Here is a 20,994-nt window from a genome sequence, read left to right on the forward strand (position 1 = left end):
ATAATTAATTTTAAAAATATTAAAAGTAAATTTAATTGTTTTAATTTGTTATACATAATAATTTATTTGTCATTTATGGTATTGTTATATGTGTATAGATGTATTTGTAATTTATAATATTTTTATAATTTATACGTTATTAAAATAATTAATAAAACTGATTATTAAATAATTATATATATATATATATATATATATATATATATATATATATATATATATATATATATAATATGTATTTTTTATTAATGTGTTATTAAATTCTATATATTATTTATTAATTGTATACATTATAATTTTTTTAAAGTATGTTTATTTATTTATATGTATTATTTATTTTACATATTCTATATAACTGAAAAAACAATATTTTTAATAAAGATAGTTTTTTACATCAATATTTTTTTCTCTATATTTTTGTACTTACCATGTTGTAGATAGAGTAACGATATTCTTGACATCAATATTCTTGCTCCAATATTTTTGTAGGTCAATTTTGACCTTCGATATTTTGTCAGTGTTTCAATTTAACCTGAAGGAATAAAATGGATAGGAAATTGCAACAATAAGGTGTAATAGGAGTAAGGACACTTGCCGTTTTTTAGATGCATTGAGTCTCAGTGATATATGTGCAAACAAAGCCTTATGAAAAAACAATACACCTTCTATTTGGGCTCGCATCATACTTTTTCCTGCATTGACTGTTTTCTTATACACAAGGCCAATGTGGATCACTTCTGATGGGCCTGGATTACTTGCCAGAGGAATTTCTGCCCATTTCCCAATGTGAGTGGAATTCCAAGGACAACACTGAGGACTTGGAATAAGTTGGTTGCTGGATCCATGGTATCTGAAAAGGAGAGACAGGGTGGCCAAAATACGAAAGGGCACATTGCTCCATTGTTAGGAGAACATGGGAACAAAACATTGTAGCATTACTATCTGAGATGCCTACAAGGCACTCCGAAGGACAGAAGCCACTTTCCTGACTGCAGGTGTTAACAAAAATCAAAGAGAGTACAGGCTGACAAATTGGAAGAAGGTATTATCAGATTGGAACAAGACATGCAGTTCTCAGGCGATGACAACTTGAGACACCAGATACGCTTTAAACATCAACATAGTGAGACGTAGTAGAAAATAGTGCCTGGGAGTCCCCTGTGGTCTCCCAACAGAGACTGTATGAGGTTGAGAATAAGTCTAGAGGCTCACAGAGCATCAGAAAAAGGGGGTGCATGAACCAGGTTTGGCTTCTTGACAAAATATGAATTCACCAAATACTACCCAACTAATATAAATCCTCTAATACAAAAACACCTACAGAGATACAAGAATTTTTAAAAGATATTCATCTGCCAGGCTCTCAGGAGGGCACCCACTACTTGGATGCAGATATCACGAAAGATGAGATAGCAGGGGCTATCCGAGTTCTTCAAACGGAAATACCTCCAGGACCGAACGGCCTACTACTAGAATTGTTCAGAAGTAATCTTTATAACTTTTTAAACAAGTGCTTTAGTGAGTCAAACTTCGTAGGCCTTGTCCACCTCATCTGCCTCCATTGGACAAGAAAAGGAAAATTAGCAAGTGCTGTTCTGAAATTAAAGCAATTCAATTTATCCCATGTATGCAGCTGCCACATGTGGTAGCTGTGGGATTGTTAGATATAATCAAGTTTTGAAGATGGGAAGCAACAGCCCTATGATCTGACTAAGTCAGAGGAAGATTTTTTTAAGGCAAAGGTTTGGATGGTCAGCAAAAATATCACCAAGTTGATAATGTGCAGAGTGGGTCAGATCATGTACCCATTGACTGAAACGAAACCCTGAGATGTTATCTATAACCGTAGCTGCATGGTTATCATTCTCCTACCACACATGCACCAGATATTCCTGGAGGCTTATGCGATGGATTGTCTCCAACATTACCAATGATTGGCCCCTATAGTAATGTTTTTGAAGGAAGATAGGCCGCTCAACAATTGCACGTGAAACAGGCCTATTTCTTAACCTAACATAGAAATTCAGATCTTAGCAAAAGAGATGGCCAATCTGGCTTCATGCAAATCTGGCTTCATGCCTAATAAAGGTACTTGGCTCAATCTGTTCGGCTGCATTGTCAGTATGGAAAATGAATTAAACTGACAGGAAAAAAATAAACTAACAGCTGATGACAACAGTTAAGTTCAATGGTGCCTAGATGGACTAATTCCAACTTCAATGCAGAAGCAGATAGGGCTGTCCACTTCCCTCCATGATTTTTACCCAGGCATAAGAACCCTTAGCATGTTGGATCTGAGAAGCACATTTGGTTTGGGAACTAAGATGGGAAGAAGAATGTGATCATGCAATCTCGTTATAAATCGACGATATTCTTCTCTATGTTTCACAGCCAGAGAATACTATCCCCCTGACTATTGCGGATATAGATACATTTTAACACTCAGGGTGTAAAATAAATAGGGATAATTCCCTCCAGGTTGGCCCTGAAGGTTTGTTTACAATGACCTGGTCACTGTTCTACTAGTGGGCTTTTAGATACTTTGGCATATAGTTCACTAAAGATGCTGAAGTATTTCTTGGGAGGAGTCTAAAACCTCAAGTGTGATGTTTTACACTGGAGAGTGCTATCAATATCAATATTAGGAAGTAAAGGCAATTTTCAGAATGATTATCCTTCCTAACTTCCTCTATGTGCCCCAAAACACACAGTTTACCATTTTGGGTTTGCTTGGGGTAGATTGCTGGAGTATTAGTGGATGAAATTGCAAACACAACAAGTGATGGACCGAATGTGGATCAATGTCACACACTCGCCCCAGTAATTAGTATTAGTGGATGGCACACCTAGGCTATTCATTCTCGTTACTCGGGAGAGGGGGGCCCATCGAAATATGTGAGGTTGTTTATCATCCTGGGTTTGATGGTAGCAAATATAAACATTATCCAGGAGATGGGGCGGGGGTGGTTTCCCCACTGGAACTCTCCATTTGGAAGGAGAATATGGTCTGATGTATGCTAGTGGAAAAATAAGTCTATTAATGCAGAGGATGCCCCAACACGGAGACAAACATATGGCAGCCTTGGTAGATTTTTCGGGGAAAACTGTTGGCTGGGTACTCTCTTGTGAATTGTGTAATGATAATACTTGACCCTAGAGAACATAAGACTAGCTGGATCACATGTGAAAAAGAGTATGTGTGCTTTATGCATTCTCAAGTATGGACATTTTAGTTTATGTTGATGAACCCTGTACTTGTAAAGGTGACCATGATTCTTTTATTTTTTAAATTAATAAAATGTTTTTAAAAAATTGTGCCCAAAATATGTTATTTATACCACCTCGCAACCATGTAGTGCACTATTTGATCAGTAACAATATCTGGCATGTGATATTTATAAAACTGAATGAATATTTGCTTATAAATAATTAATATTATTGGTAAGCTTTTAAAGCGCAATGGTTACTCCAACCAGAGTGTCCCTGCGCTAGGACATAACTGAACCCCAACAGCCCTCCCCAGCAGCCACCATAACGCGGGCAACCAAACAAAATGGCACCTTACCGCTACATTCCTCCCCGGGGAAGACGAAAGAGCCATGTTTTCAATTTCCTATGAAACAGAGACTCAGACTCAGTTGTCCTAAGATCGACTGGAAGCTCATTCCAGGCCTTAGGTGCCAGGAAGCCGAAAGATCTATCGCCCAAACGCGCCTTACGCACCCTGGGCACAATCACTCTTGCACTACCCCATGATCTCAAATTACGAGCAGGATAATGAGCTTTAAGGAGAGGCCATAAGAAACGCGGTCCCCTCTCCCCGAGGATCCTGTGACTCAGGCATAGAGCCTTAAGGGTAACTCTAGCACGAATAGGAAGCCAATGCAGTACCTTTAAGGCTTCTCCCACCGAAGACCTCCTAGGCACATTCAAGATGAGCCGAGCTGCGGCATTTTGGACTTCCTGCAGGATATTCAGATTTGTAAATAATTCAAAAATCGTGTTTGTTCCAACACGCAAGTTCAATAAATAATGCCTGGTAGCTATAGCGCAGAGCAAACATGCTCAATTTCAGGAAAAGTATTTAAAGTATTTAAGAATACAAAAACATTTAAAAAGTTTTAAAAAATCTAAAAATCCCAAAATAGACAAAAATCTAATTAGAATCTTGACACCAAACACGCAATAATTATGTTTACATTTTTATAATGTTAAGGCAAAAAAATCAAAGAAAAAGTTAGAGGTAGCGATCACTTATCATGGTTGCCCTGGATCTGCACCTGATTTCAGGCTGACCACGATGAAGCTGAGGTCATATTCCCCAGTTGCATCATCCAGGCCAAAGATTTTACTTTCTGAATTAGTCCTGAAATGGAACTCAAAATCCTCCATTACGGCAAGACTGCAAGCTGTATCCGATGACGTCCCCTCTGTGTGAGACAACCAAAGTTCAAGGTCCTGCTGAGGCCATTGGTTTTGGCAAGAAAATCTATGAGCTGGAAAATTTAAATTTCATGCTCATCGAAGCCCTCTCATTGGTCACCTTCTTTTGCCAGGTTCAGGTTTCTACCTTTGGGCCCCAGGTTCAGGTTTCTACCTTTGGGTCCGGGCATAGTTTTGTGTTTGGTGAACAGGGTACTCTTTCGCAAACCTAATGTAGTACCCTGGTCACCAAACTCACAATTCGTTTGCCTCATGTACAGAGTGGTTGAGGGTAAGCTTTTGCATCAACAGAGCCACAGTTGAACCTGCAGGATAGTTCATTCACTCCCAAGGACAACATCTTGCCACTTCTTCCCTGAAACTGGCCCACACCTTGTAGGACCACTTTTATATTTTGTTCTGAAAAGGTAAGGTGTCTCCAATTTCAATGTCATGGATGCACCACTGGGTCAGACCTTGTGTCAGTGAGAACAGGTCTGGGAGAAAAGCCAAGGCACGGAGTAGATGGTTGCTCCTTGAGTGAGCTTCATGTGTGAATAGTTTATTTGGGCTCCCATGTCATGACTCTACCTGTCAATCATACTTTAGAAAGGGAGAATATGGGTTGATGTAATGGAGGGCATTGAATTTGGTAGAGTATTCATAGAATGGTGACATATGATTATCTTGCCAGGACAAGGTCTGCGCGAACCATCTTAAAGCTCCATATTTGAAAAAGCAACAGCATCGCTGCTTAAGAGGGACAAAAAGCACAGGTGCTATTATAGACTCAGTATCCAGTAAGCTGCTCCTTTGCCAAACTTATACGCTGGAGTAGGGGGCACCACGCACAAAGGCAATCATGAATGCTGAGACAAAGTTAAGAAATGAGGTATGAAACCTTTCTATGGTGATCCATTTTCATTAGGAAAACAATCGTCTATTGACTACTTAACTGCAAATGGACGCACCTATTATCAATCGCTCCCTCTTCCATACCACTAAAAACTGCATCCATCTACAGTGGCGGTTGGTTAAATACAAAAATGGTAAGGTGCTAGACGATGATACATAAAAATAAATAAAGAAAAAATAAAAGTTTCTCTTACCTCAACCTGTAGCACCGCCTTGATGTTTTCCAGTCCCTTGCCCCAGACTCCTCTGAGTGCGAGGTCCTATATCCAACTACCTTATCCAATCCAGACACTGCTCTCATGCTGTTACAATGTTAAGCAGCAGGAGTGATGCACCCTCTAGGTGCTGATTGTATGGTTCTAAATATTAGGGCCTAAAAGTGTATAGAAACGGCACATGTACTGAAGTGTTCTCTCAGGGCTAAGCCTATAGTTGCATCAAATGTAAATAAATGTGATGCTATTTAAGGGGTGCTTATATTGTTACATTTTTAGGGTTGAAAAGTTTACAAACAGTACAGAAACATGTTTTGTTAATTTTAAATGCAGGATTGATATAATAATTTTGACAGTGTTTATTGGTCACAGTGTATATGCTTTATTAACATTAAGAAGTGCACTTACCTATGATTATTATTGACTGATAATTGTATCATGTACAAAATGATGTATTTAACAAAGTTTGCTGCTCTTGAACCTTGACCAAGCCAGTAGACTCAACTTATATGTTTGCATGACTTCTTTAAGGGGTAAAAGTGATTATGTAATGTCATTTATGGTATTTCCCATCTGCCAATGTACATATTTGTAAATTACTGTGTAGTATTTAGTTCTGTGTGTGGAATAAATGCACTTTTCCTTTTTCAAAAGAAAAAGTACTGACTGGAAAATCATTTATTGAATGCAATTTTTGCTGTGACTACAAGCTCACACCTCCTACCCTGAGTAGGCCTTGTTCTGCTCTGCTTTGTTACCCTGAGAGAGTCACACACTACGGTTCCATGATGGAATATCGTTAACATAAATATCGTCTGAAAAAAATATCGTCACTAAAACATCGCTTACATAAATATCGTCATCCTATACTTAAACTAGGATTCACACAAATATCGATATTTTTTTATCGACAACCCTAATATCGTTCACACTAATATCGACTACTTAAATATCGACTACTACATTATCGACTTTATTTTAAATAACATTACCTTTGACATATATATCGACTACACTAACATCGACGACCTATCTGCTCTAAAAAAATACAAAAAATATCGTCTTTTTATTAACAACTCGAAATGCACTATTCTTTGAATTTACTCACTTTTTTTTACTATTTTATTTACAAAACTATTAACACATATTATTTTTTGGTTTTCCTATTACTTATTTGTAACATAAAATATTTATATGGGTAAACATTTCTTACTTTTACTGATACTATATTACACTCCGATGGCCTAAATGTGAAAAACATTTCATTATTTTCGAAATATAAACTATTTAAATATAACACAAAAATGTAACATATAAAACTTTTTACTATATACTTTTACAAACAAATAGTGAAGCAACATAGTCTTACGAAAATAACGGTTTTCCCATGCCAAATAACGTTCTCAACCAATGATTTTGAATTTTCACTAATTGAACCAATCAAAAACTACCATTAATTAACTCACTAATATAAATACAATTATACACTTAACGTAATTTACCATTTTTGGCCCAAACTTGGAGAAAAACGGTTACCTTGCTGAGAGAAGAGAATACAAACCTACGACTACAACTACAATACATCACACTACACTTCAAGTAAGTTAAATACCATTTTTCATTCGAAGTTACTATAAGTAGATAAACTCCCTAATTTAAAAACTGTTGTTCTTTAGAGTTAAAACTAAACATGTTGAACTTATCAACAACGACAAGACAGTTAGATGTAAAAACATTTATAAACTACCTTATCCATGTCTACTTAGATAGCTGATAAAAATTATTTAAACTTGCTAAGTAAATGTACAATGTAAATCATATGTTAGCAACTACTATCATCCAAATACTACAAGTAACACAATGATAATTTTTTCCACAGACTCTACAAAATTATTTGCCTATCTACAACTACACTACCAACATCTTCTACTACATCAAGTAAGTATAGTCACTGTATGTATAACAATTCAGAAAGTAAAATGAAACACCTATTACACTAAAGTATTTCTTTCTATTATTCTTTAACACTACTACAGAACTTAAAAAGGAGACAATTCTGAAAAAGAAATAAGAATAAAAGGTTTACCAGTGAAGCCACATAGTAAGTATATGTTCACGCTTTTGCCTAGTCTTATACACACCTCTATAAATTGTGTTCAATGTTCTTAAAAATACATATATATATTTCCACAGATCTACCTTAGACATGGCAACTGGAGCTAATTTCATTACTTCGCAAAAAGGGAAACTAATGCTGAGCTACATGGGTTACACCTACACCCAAGAAAGAGTGAAAGCAAATAAGACCCATTGGAAATGTAGTAAATATTACTCAAATGCATGCTATGGTAGAGCAACAACTGTTGATAATAATGTGGTAAATGTACGTGAGCATAACCACCCACCAAATGTAACTGAAGTGGAAGTGAGAGAAGCACTAGAAACATTGAAAGATGCTAGTACAGGATCACAAGAAACAAGCACTAGCATTTTGAAAAATGTTTTAAGCAAAGTGCCTGAACATGTGACAGGACAGCTACCTTCTATTCCCAACTTAAAGAGATTAATTGCAAAAACTAAACGTGCTTCTGATCCAACTCCACCAACACCAGAAAGTTTTCAGGATATAAAAATATATCCAGAATATACCATTACACATAATGAGGATACATTCTTAATGTATGACAACAACAGTCATGACAAACAAATTTTACTTTTTGCTACTAATAGTAATTTGCAAAAGCTTAAATCATGTGAAACATGGATGATGGACGGGACTTTTAAAGTTTGTCCCAAACCTTTCTATCAACTTTACACCATTCATGGGGAATACCAAGATACAAATATCCCTCTAATTTATACTCTGCTGCCAAACAAAACAAATACTACCTACGTTGAACTTTTAACAACGATCAAAGAATTAACTGATAATTACTATCCTCAAAGAATTATAATTGACTTTGAAATGGCCATGAATCAAGCTATCCTTAAAATATATCCCCATACCTCCATACAAGGTTGTTATTATCACTACAACCAAAGCATATGGAGGCACTTACAAAAATCTGCTTTAAGCATTGAATATTCTACAAACAGTAACTTTGCTTATCAAATAAAAAAGTTGATTGCATTAGCATATGTACCAACAACAGAAGTAACTAACTACTACAATTTATTAATTGACAGCCCTTTCTACTGCACCAATGAAAAAAAACTAACTCCCTTCTTAGACTACTTTGAAGATACCTGGGTTGGAAGATTACATCGTTCAGGCCACCGTAGACAACCTAAATTTCAAATTCCATGGTGGAATGTGTATGCTAGTACAATAGCACAGAAAGCTAAAACTAATAACGCAGTTGAAGGATGGCATAATGCCTTCCAAGCCACTTTAGGAAGAAGTCAACCAACACTTCACAAACTGATCCAAAGCATTAAAAAAGAGCAAAGCTACCAAGAACTCAGAATAGAACAATCGCTTTCAAAAATTGGCCCTAAACTAAGTAAACAAACATTAAACATGTACGAATATCTCCAGCAAAAAACTAGAATGTACCCAAGTATAGAAGGTCTAGCATACTTAGACCTAATAGCTAAATCCATCCTTTAAATATAAATTCCCAAAAAGTGAGCAAAGCATAATAAAAGATACTATGTAGTTAAATTTAGTAACATTATGTCATGTAAAATTATCAATAATATATTTTTACAAGACATAATAACATTACATTTAACTAAATAGTACACTATACCACAATGCAACCCAAAAGTAAATATCACTTTTACTTACGGTTCTGCTGCTGTAGAATATGTTCCATGGTGATGATTTCCACAGGAATAATACCAAAAGCTATCCATATCCAATGTCGAAAAATCCCAACAAAATGCCAAAAATACAACTGTTTGATAATACTCCCGTTGCAATCCTCTCGAAATTGAAACCATAAAAAAGGTGATAAATCTTCACGAGTAAAAAAAGTAGAGAACCCGAAAAAGCAGGACATTTTAAAAAGTATGTACCTGCTTAAAAAAAAAACGTCACAGTCCATCTGCTCACCAAAACGAGGACCTGTAAATTATCGAAATAAAAAACAACCTCAAAACATAGGAAATACGCATAGCCTACACATAGCATATAAAACATAAAAACAATCTGAATTCATCCATTAATACAACAGTAAACGTTACTTGTGTTCGAACTACCTCACAAAGTACGTTCTCCATAACGACGCTAAATAACACGTAATTCGCACGTAATAAGTAAATTACTACACATATCGACACGTGCACACTACAACTATCACTAAACTTAAATTAAATATCTTTAAAAGTAATGTGAAACAAACTTACCTTCACCAACAAGAAACAGCTCCCAACCGCGAGATTCCGTTTTCTAAAATGACCCAAACAACGATGTTGATAGAGTAAAAAGTGAAGTTCCAAAAACAAAATGGCTGCATAATAAAAACTAAAATAGGACAAAATAGCCTTTAAATCAAAAATAAATTGTATTAAATAGCATAATATATTCCATATGTAGTAATAAATGACTTTTTATTGTTAAAAAACATATGAATATTGTAAAAGATACATTAATATGTTTAAAAGAATTATGTATTAATTGTTTATTATTAAAAAAATGTATTTCATTGTTAAATATTTTTCTCAGATGTTACAAAATGTAAATTTATATTATGTACATATCTTGATAAAAACAATGACATAATAAATATGTAATATATTAAATTTTAATAAAAATTATTAAAATTTAATATAATAATTTATGTATAATAGAAACTGTATTTATGTAAAAAACTGCTATATAATTTGTTACCAAAAATTATGTAAAATGTTGTATAAAAAAGTGTAAAATCTTTGCAGTACCAAATTAAACTCTCAATAAAAAAAATTGTTAAAAATATTGTTTCTTAATTTAGACTTGTCATATGAATGTAAAAATGTTATAAAAATGTTTTAATGTATATTTATGAAATGAATATTACTACATAACTTATATGATTCTTATTAAAAATAGTAAATAGATACTGCTGGATAATAAACAATAATAATTAAGTCAGGGAAAGTGCTAGATAGTAAACCATAATAAATTACTATTCTAACTCCAATCCAACATAAGTCAGGGAAAGTGCTGGATAGTAAACCATAATAAATTACTATTCTAACTCCAAACATAACTTAACTCAGGGAATGTGCTGGATAGTAAACCATAATAAATTACTGATCTAACTCCAATCCAACATAAGTCAGGGAAAGTGCTGGATAATAAACCATAATAAATTACTATTCTAACTCCAATCCAACATAAGTCAGGGAAAGTGCTGGATAGTAAACCATAATAAATAACTATTCAAACTCCAAACAGAACTTAACTCAGGGAATGTGCTGGATAGTAAACCATAATAAATTACTATTCTAACTCCAATCCAACATAAGTCAGGGAAAGTGCTGGATAGTAAACCATAATAAATTACTATTCTAACTCCAATCCAACATAAGTCAGGGAAAGTGCTGGATAGTAAACCATAATAAATTACTATTCTAACTCCAATCCAACATAAGTCAGGGAAAGTGCTGGATAGTAAACCATAATAAATTACTATTCTAACTCCAAACATAACTTAACTCAGGGAATGTGCTGGATAGTAAACCATAATAAATTACTATTCTAACTCCAATCCAACATAAGTCAGGGAAAGTGCTGGATAGTAAACCATAATAAATTACTATTCTAACTCCAAACATAACTTAACTCAGGGAATGTGCTGGATAGTAAACCATAATAAATTACTATTCTAACTCCAATCGAACATAAGTCAGGGAAAGTGCTGGATAGTAAACCATAATAAATTACTATTCTAACTCCAAACATAACATAAGTCAGGGAAAGTGCTGGATAGTAAACCATAATAAATTACTATTCTAACTCCAATCCAACATAAGTCAGAGAAAATGCTGGATAGTAAACCATAATAAATTACTATTCTAACTCCAAACATAACATAAGTCAGGGAAAGTGCTGGATAGTAAACAATCATAAATTACTATTCTAACTCCAAACATAACTTAACTCAGGGAATGTGCTGGATAGTAAACCATAATAAATTACTATTCTAACTCCAATCCAACATAAGTCAGGGAAAGTGCTGGATAGTAAACCATAATAAATTACTATTCTAACTCCAAACATAACATGACTCAGGGAAAGTGCTGGATAGTAAACCATCATAAATTACTATTCTAACTCCAAACATAACATAACTCAGGGAAAGTGCTGGATAGTAAACTTTAAACAATTACTATTCTAACTCCAATCCAACATAAGTCAGGGAATGTGCAGGATAGTAAACCATATACATATTACAAATTAAATTTCGTGAAAAATTCTATTTTTAAATTTAAAATTTCGATTTCTGAATAAATTTCTAATTTGTTCATATTTTATACATTTTTTTAATAATAAATTTTAAATTACTACCCACCCTTATCCCCTAAAATACCAATTACCCGCTACTAAAATTTAAATATGACATTTAATAATGATTACAAATTAAATTTCGTGAAAAATTCTATTTTTAAATTTAAAATTTCTATTTCTGAATAAATTTCTATTTTGTTCATATTTTATACATTTTTTTAAAAATAAATTTTAAATTACTACCCACCCTTATCCCCTATAATACCAATAACCCGCTACTAGAATTTTAACAAATCTTTTGTAAAACATATTTTTTTAAACTTATTATTACTAATAATATTTTTCTAATTTTTTTAAAAACATAATACTCATATTATTATTTTTTTTTAACACATTATATTTTTTTGTCGATATTATATACAACGACATTTTAGTCAACGATATACTATTCATCGATATTTTTGTTTGACGATATTTATGTCATTCTAACAAAACGATATTTTTTTCAACGATATTTACTAAGGCGATATTTTTTACTTTCGATATTCTTACCACGATATTAATTCTAGTCGATATTTTCCCGTCGATATTCTATCTTTATACCACACACTACATTGGGAATCCCTTGTCCCAGTAAGGAGAATGATGATTTCTCCAATTAACATGCAGAGAGAATCTTGATTTCATTAAAGACAACAGACGCTATCATTATTCATAAACCTTTATTGCCGTCCCAACATACAGCCATTTAAAGAACATACATACATCATAAAGTAAAAATCTCCCATTCTGGAATCAAAGTGCAACATATATAGCCATGGCAACAACCATCTTCCTCTTTTTGGCTGCGACTCAAAGAAAGAACTTTGAACATTTGTAACAAAGTCATCAACAGGAAGGATTCCAACATTGCCTTGTGGTATGGTCCAACCATGAATTGTTTCCTGTGGGACAAATTGTATATTAATAAACGTTCCTTAATACAGATTTTTCACATTAAAATCCCTCACCTTACAGATATGGAAAAATTACAGGGTGGGATGAGTGGGATAATGCTAGCCTCTGTTGTCTTGAAATCCTGCACCTCTTGATAAATGAGCACCAATGCTCTAACCACCTGGCTATAGTGACAGTAGATACTGCTTTGTGCAGTTTCACATAGGATATTAAAAGTTCATTTTCACCATCATGTCTAAATTCCAGCAATCTATGCTCATATACATTTATGCAATGCACCACACATAGTTTTGGGCACTTCTGGAATGAAGGGTAGAAAACATGACCAGATATACTCTTTGCCGTTTTTGGAATATCTAAATGAACACCATCTGATGAATCAACTCTCTTGCAAGTTTCTAAAACTTTAACTTTAGAAGTTCTTCTCAATGATGCTAAACAGAGAAGAGTTGCCAATTTTTGTTAAATCTATCTTAAGGAAAGATAACAATACCTGGCCTTGAGGTAAATGGTTTGAATATTAAACTAACATCCCATAGGGAATTATAATAAGGCTTAGTGAGTTTCATAAGCCTTATTCCCTTCATCATCCTACATATCAGTTGAATGTTCCTGACCATGATGTCACATGCCGAGGCATGGTCTGCTGATACACCTGACCTATGGCAATTAATGGCTCTGTAACGTAAACCTGACTAAAATAATTAGGCAGTATTATTGGCCAAATTCCTCACAGGAGCCTGCACACTACTCAGAACCATTTCTATTCACCAACAACACCATTTACGTCAAAACCCGCTTATATCTCTTCCCAGTCCCTGGTGCCCCCAACTCGTCCAGTAAATCTTTAGCCTCTCCTGAAAGGCCTGAGAATCTTTCAGAGCCCCTGATATCTTCCAAACAAGAAGGTCTAGCTTTCCTTATATTGCCAAAGAAGGCTCTTCCTTATCCAGGCCTATCAGCGAACCCTGATGTGCCACTATAAAATGAGATTACTGAACAGGAAGTTCCATCACCCTTAGGAACCAAACTTGTGAAATTAAAAAAGGGTTGACTAACACTAGCTCGCACCCCTCTTTCCGAGCCTTCCAAAGTACCCTCTGGATCATGGCAAATAGCAGGAAGCCTTAAGCCCTCACTGTGTTCTGATCCTGAACAAAGGTATGCGCTTTTAGTGCTTCTGGGTCCGGCCTCAAGCTGAAATACTTTGACACCTGACATGTGAGCCTGCTCGCAAAAACATCTAAATCTATTTGGCCCCAAACATCCTAAACTTTCCTAAAAATCTCAGAGTTCAACTTCCAATCATTGAAATCCCTGAAGTGAAGAGATTTCCAATCTGCTTCCTTACTCTGTACACCTGGAATGTGACCTGCTGTCAAAAAATGCTGTGTTCCCGACAGAAATTTCCATATGTCCCTCGCTAGTCACGCTAACTACTTCGACTTCAAACATCCCAGGCGATTGATATAGATAACTGCTGAGACATTGTCCATGCAAATCTGTACCACAATGTTTACTATGTCACCTTTGAAGCTCTTTAACCATTCAGCCCTGCCATCAACTCCAAACACTTTATGTGCAATGAACGCTCTAAGCTTGACTAACGTTCCCCTGTTGATAGGTTATTTAGGCAGACTCCCCAGCCCAGAGAACTGGCATCTGTCTCTAAAATAAACTCTGATACATTTCCAAAAAGTGCTTTGCCATTCCAACACTCTAGACTGTCCAACTACCACTCCAGGTCCGTTTGATCATCCATGGATAAACATATTGAATTTGCATACCATAGGCCCTTGTATAAACTAACTGATTTTAATCTCTGGAGGGTCCTATAATGCAGGGTGCCTGGAGAAATAGCTTTTATCGATGAGCACAGGAGGCCAATGGTGCTTGCTAATTCCCTGAGAGTTGCAATCTAACTTCCTAAAATATATCTCACCTCCTTTCTTATTTTTATTTTATCTTTTTCTGAGGTAAAAAAAAATCTGAGATTGTAGACTATCTACCTGAAATCCTAGAAACTACACGGACTGACTTGATTCCAGTACAGATTTTTCTACATTGACAATGAATCCCAGGCTCTCTAAGAGTTCATTTGTCAAACATAAATCATCCAGCAACTCTGTCTTTACCTGACTCATCAACAGAATATAGTCTAAATATATTATTAATCAAATTCCTCTCTTCCTCAGAATGGCCACCACATGTCTTAGAACCTTGGTAAACACCATGGAGCAGATGAAAGCCCAAAGGGAAAGCAGCAGAACTGGTATACTACAACACTCCATCAAAATCGGCCTTGGGATCATGAAATAAGCATCTTGAAGTCGAGTTTTACTAGCCAATCTTTTTCCTGCAGAGTATCCCCTAGAAGTTGGATTCCCTCAATCTTGAAGTGATGGTAGACCAGGTATTTGTTTGGGCCTCTTGTATTCATAACTGGGTGCCACCACTTGTCCTTCTTTTTCACCACAAAATATGTGCTCACAAACCCATCGTTTGACTCTTCCACTTTTATTATTGCACCCTTCTGCAAAAATTTGAGAAACCATCCATATTCTCTTTGTCAAGTACAAGCTCTCTAGGTGGAGAAGTCTGAATATGGATTCCCCAGAAATCTATGCTGATACCTTATAGGGTTTCTAAGACCCAGTGGTTGTTGGTTACCTCTCTCCATCTATGAACAAAAAGTTTCAACTTTTCTCCAACCTTTACTAGGGAAGAGTCAGCACACATTGTTCACCTACCTTTAGATGCTGAGCCTTGAGATCTCGCTCTTCCTCATCCAGTTCTTGATCTTCCCCTCTGAGGGTAGAAATCTGATGAGGTTTGGAAGCCTCTGCTGTAACCCCTGGAACCTTGTCTGTGACCCAAATACACGTCTCAAATTATACTGAGCTTTTCTTGTAAAGGAGGACATGTTTTTTTCCCATTAATTTAATAAGATCGTATCCACAGAGAAAGCACCCAAGGTCGCCTTCTGCTTCTCTATTATCCAATTCTGTTAGTTTTGTACTCATCCTCATAAGAATGGCCTCTTTCTTTCAGCTATGGGGCCTGCAGTCACATTACCCAGCATGCAGCTTGCTCTCTGGCTCCAACCTATAGGGAGGTCCAGGTCTACTTCACAGTCATTGAGATGTGCCTTTTTGGCCATGTCCAGTATTCGAGCCAAAGGGCACAAGACATCCAAGAGATAGTCCTGACACTGTTTTAGGCACCTTTCCAGGCCCTTCTTTGGATCCTTACCAGATTTATGTTATCAATTTCGGATTTAAGTATGGTGTCTGACATGCTTTGTCATCAATTACTGGTCTGGGACATTTGGCCCACATTAGATTTCGATGTTGCCTCTCATGAGGTCTTCTACTTCCACTGTTTTATAGATTTTGCCTCGTAAGTGGCCACCACTCAAAACTGCGTGGGTGTTTAATAGTGTCTGGGTTGAACATCTCTTTTCCCAACAGGTTCTTAATTGATTTTATGTACAAAGTGACTTATAAATCTTCCTCAAGTCTGCCAAAGGTGTCTGGGCCCTCATCAGCATCAAAGACTAATTTCTCAAACCCCTTATCATCACCAGTGACATCGAACATATCCTCCGGGTAAAGTGAGACCTGGTTGTCAATTGTGCTATGAAGAACACCACTTTCCCTTGTGGGGCGATGGACACCATTTGCTCTTCTAGCACTATGGATACCCCAGTCTCTTGTAGCGCTAAGGCTATCACATATGGAGGATAGGGTGTTGTATCTCTTTGTCATTGTACCGGTGTTCTTGGGTCTGTCCAAATTTTTGTTTTCCTTAGGGCCTTTCCAACCTTTGTGGGTTTGTGGATCTGTCAGAAACAGAGATAGAGAAGTACTCCGCCTCTAAAAGAGCACTCATCTAACAATTAGGAAAAGCAGCCTTGACTGCCTCCTTGATATAGGTCCTCAGACCCTCCCCAAAATGTTTTCTAAACATATCCTCACTTCCAACTGAGGCAAAACTTTATCCTCCACCATGCTGTCTGAATAATATTAAACTGTACTAGAGCTACTTCATCTTAAAACTAAAATTACTAAAATTATTATTCCCATCTCAATAACAGTTAAAATATTTTAACCCTAAAAGATACTAACTTCAATTCTACCAACACAACACTAACATCTATATTATCATGTAATGACCCCCAAAACCAATCCTAAAAATACACAGCAATAGTAGGCCCTTTTTATTTTTCAAAGGCACTTCAAGGGCAAAGGAGCATTTGGGGTCACAGAGAACAGCTGATCATAATGCTAAAGGAGAGACAAAGCGATTACTATATACGGCGTTTGACTTTCGAAACCGGCGTAGAAATAGAAACATTCAGAGGAATATTAGCCCAAAGTAAGATGGCGGATGGTTGAACCAGTCTGCTTTTCACAGCAATGTAAGTTTCCCAAGGGACACCGCGTGTGAGAGGAGTGGCCAGCCATCACCGCCATAATGACAAATCACAGCTGTAGCCGGAGAAAAAGTAAGTGAAGAGATCACTACAGTGTCAGGGCAGCCCGATACCTAATTAGAAGTGACCGCCGTGTACGAGATCTGCAGAGGAGGTCGCGGGTTGACATGCATGTAGCTCAGCTGATAAATCTACCCTGGCTGAGCCCCTTGCTCCTGAGTTGTCAGGAAAGCCCTTCCAGGTACAGGGAGACCGCGCAGGGATTGGAGCGAGTCAGAAGATTTGTTTGAATCATCCGCAATGGAGCACTGAGAATACGAGTAAGCGCATATTTAAGATCCATCTTATATAGAGCTTTGTGCACTAGACAAAGAGATTTAAACATGGTCCTTTTACTTATCAGTAGCCAATGCAGATTAATTAATTCTTTAGAAGCAGACTGTAATTTGTGTATGTCTAGTATGAGACTGGCTGCCACATTGTGGACTACCTGAAGGCTGGACAAGGAAGTTTGATGAATTCCTTATTCAAGAGCATCGCAGTAGTCCTGGCGGGACAATATTAGTTCAACAGTTTTGCTAGATGCCAAAGGTATGTGGGGATATATTTTCATAAGCATCTTCAAGCTATGAGCCCAATACAATCTAAGATAACTTGTTTGGTGAAAGTTAGTGTGATCAAAAGCTACACCAAGGCTTCTTGCTGATTTGGCTGTGAAACTTCAGACAGTTTACCCGCCCACATGCAGTTATGGAAGCCAGTAGCAGCTGACTGGATGGCATCAGTTATAGTGCCATATGGTTCAGCAAAGTAGTCCAAGGAAAGTCCGCTAGGCAAGAGTTATTGCCTTCAGCAAAGGCAGGACTCGAACCGCAAGAGCTAGCCTGAGCAAACCAGCATAGTGGATTATGAAAAGGCAAATAATCAAGCAAGATTCTGAAAGAGTAGCCTTCAGAATGGCTCAATAATATAAATTGACCAGTGCGGAGAGGATATTGATTGTCAGTCATCGTACCTTATCCATGTCATCATGCTACAGAAATGGATGCGTTGACATTCTTTCTCATGCTGTTCATGTGAATCAGTTGTTCCTTCCGGACACACAGGTTAGTCCACAGTATGCTTATTCATTACCAAAGCTTTCCATGTGCAAACAGTAAAAGTGTAAGGGGCATATGTATCATTGAAATTCGCATTCGCAAAGGCCGAAATTCGCCGAATTTCGGCCTTTGCGAATGCGAATTCTCAATATGGTATGTATGAAGCAAATGTGGTTCAAAATAAGGAATCGCACAATTTGCGATTCCTTATTTTGCGATTGCATGTAAGGAATCGCACAATGTGCGATTCCTTAAATGCAATGTATCATGCAAAAAAATATTGCTAATTGTCCCTAAGGAATCGCAAATTACCACCAACTTCAAGTTGGTGGTAAGTTGCGTATTCCTTTCAAAAAGCAATTGTTTTAAAAACAAAAGGTGCCATGTGACGCTCATACATGCCCTTAGGGCATGTATGTGCGCCATATGCGCACACATGTCATTTTCAGGGGTGCAGCAGGGTGTCCTTTGGACACCCCTGCACCCTTGCGAATATTCTCAATTTGCGATTAGCAAATTGCTAATCGCAAATTTCCCCTTCATTCCTATGGGCCTCCCGGCCCATAGAAATGAATGGGAAATTATTCCTTAATTGCGATTAGCAATTTCCTAATCGCAATTAAGGAATCTTAAGAAATCGCTAAAAAGAAGCTGATTTCTACATACGTACCATTTTGCGATTCTCAAATAGCGATTAGCAAAAAAACGCTATTTGAGAATCGCAAAATGCTATTTTGAAACATATCGCCCTAAATCTCACAATAGTATAAATGCGAAAGTAGCAATATGTTTTCAACTTTGTCTTGAATGTCATGGGAAAGTACAGAAATGTTACATGAATGTGCTGAGGAAGAATTCCTATCACTAGACATCATGAAGCCTTAAGAAATAAAGTCAGTTCAAGACATAAAAATCACTACTTTTATAATTAATATTTCTAAAGCAGAATTAGTTTCGAATAGAAGAAATTAAATTAAAGCATTTGTCAGAGTAGGTAGGCACAACGCATTAGTTTCATGAAACTCTACATGGGTGAGTATGGCCTACTGCCACATTTGCAAAGTTTGAACGTGAAAACTACAAACATGTTTCATTTTTACATTTTCGTTTTAGAAAATCTAAGATTCTATGCATATAAAAATACTTCAGGGAAAAGTTTCATCCTTCTAGATTGTTGCATCTAGAATTTACATCAACATGTCAATCTCAATGGTACATTACAATGAGAATAAATGGAAATGGTTTCTCAAGCATCACACATTTTTGTTCTTCATATAAATTCATACAATAGTAAGTAATGCTCATTATTACATCTATATTTAGTTGCTCTTAATAATGTCACATTAATTGCGATATTACTTAAAAATTCATTTTCTGAGTTTTCCTAAATATGTTCTGTAAATTCCTTACACGAAATCAACTGTCAATCGAGTTACACAGAGTACATATAATATTCTTTTAATTCTTCATCTTTAAGCATTCTTTTAATGTATTTTTCTCATAAACATTGTCTTTTAAGGTGCTTTGCACTACATATTTCTCATAAACTCTTGTCTTTTTCTTAAACGAGAGCAAGGTGCGCAGTCACAATTATATTTGTTTTCATTCCCATGTTCAGTTTTTTGTCGCATAAAGGAAAACAAAGCTTCTCAGCTGGATCACCCGCAAATGACTGTACCTAAAACACATTCATGCCGATTGAACTTAGCCAATTAAAAAACACCAGACGATATAAAAATACTACACACAATCCTCAAGGAATATTTGACATTCAGCGATCAACCTAACATTTCTGCTCAACTGCTTTGGTTTGTAGGAAAATCATACATTTGAGGCCTCTTAATGAAAGACCTGTCAGAAAAACTGAAAACTCTTGTGCAGCTGGAGTTAGCCATAGAAACAGAAATAACCATCCTGCAAGGCCAATATCGAGGAAAACCAACCGGAAATAATCTGAAAATCGTGCTGCCTAAGAAATACAATTGAATGTGATTTGCTCGATATCTGCATAATGGACGCTTACCCACATTAAACACAGGGAGAAAGCAGGCAGGCAGCTGGGCAACCAATAATTAAAGAAAGAAAAATCATGTATTAGAGTGCACGAATGACCAGGGCTGCCACAACCTCGAGAGGATCTTCCCTAAAACGATATCAGATTAAAGATTGAACAGCAATGTTTTACTGCGCTTTGTGAATGGAGAATGATCTTCAAGTGACTGCTGGTCAATAGGCAAAGAATTCCAAATATTGTTCAACACAAGCCTTAAGGATCTCATGCCCCAGTGGCAGAGTGTGGTTCTATGTCACATTCTTCCTGGAAGCAGATTTTAGAGTCCTTTGGGTACGTACCACAGAAATGTTGCTTCAAGATAGTTAGGACCCATCTTATGTAGAGCTTTGTGCATTAGACAAAGAGATTTAAACATGGCCCTTTTCCTTATCGTTAGTCAATGCAGTTTGATTAATTCTTTAGAAAATGACTGTAATTTGGGTATGTCTAGTATAAGACTG

This window comes from Lissotriton vulgaris, chromosome 3_1 (genome assembly GCF_964263255.1).
Source record: "Lissotriton vulgaris chromosome 3_1, aLisVul1.2, whole genome shotgun sequence".
Taxonomy (NCBI): Eukaryota; Metazoa; Chordata; class Amphibia; order Caudata; family Salamandridae; genus Lissotriton; species Lissotriton vulgaris.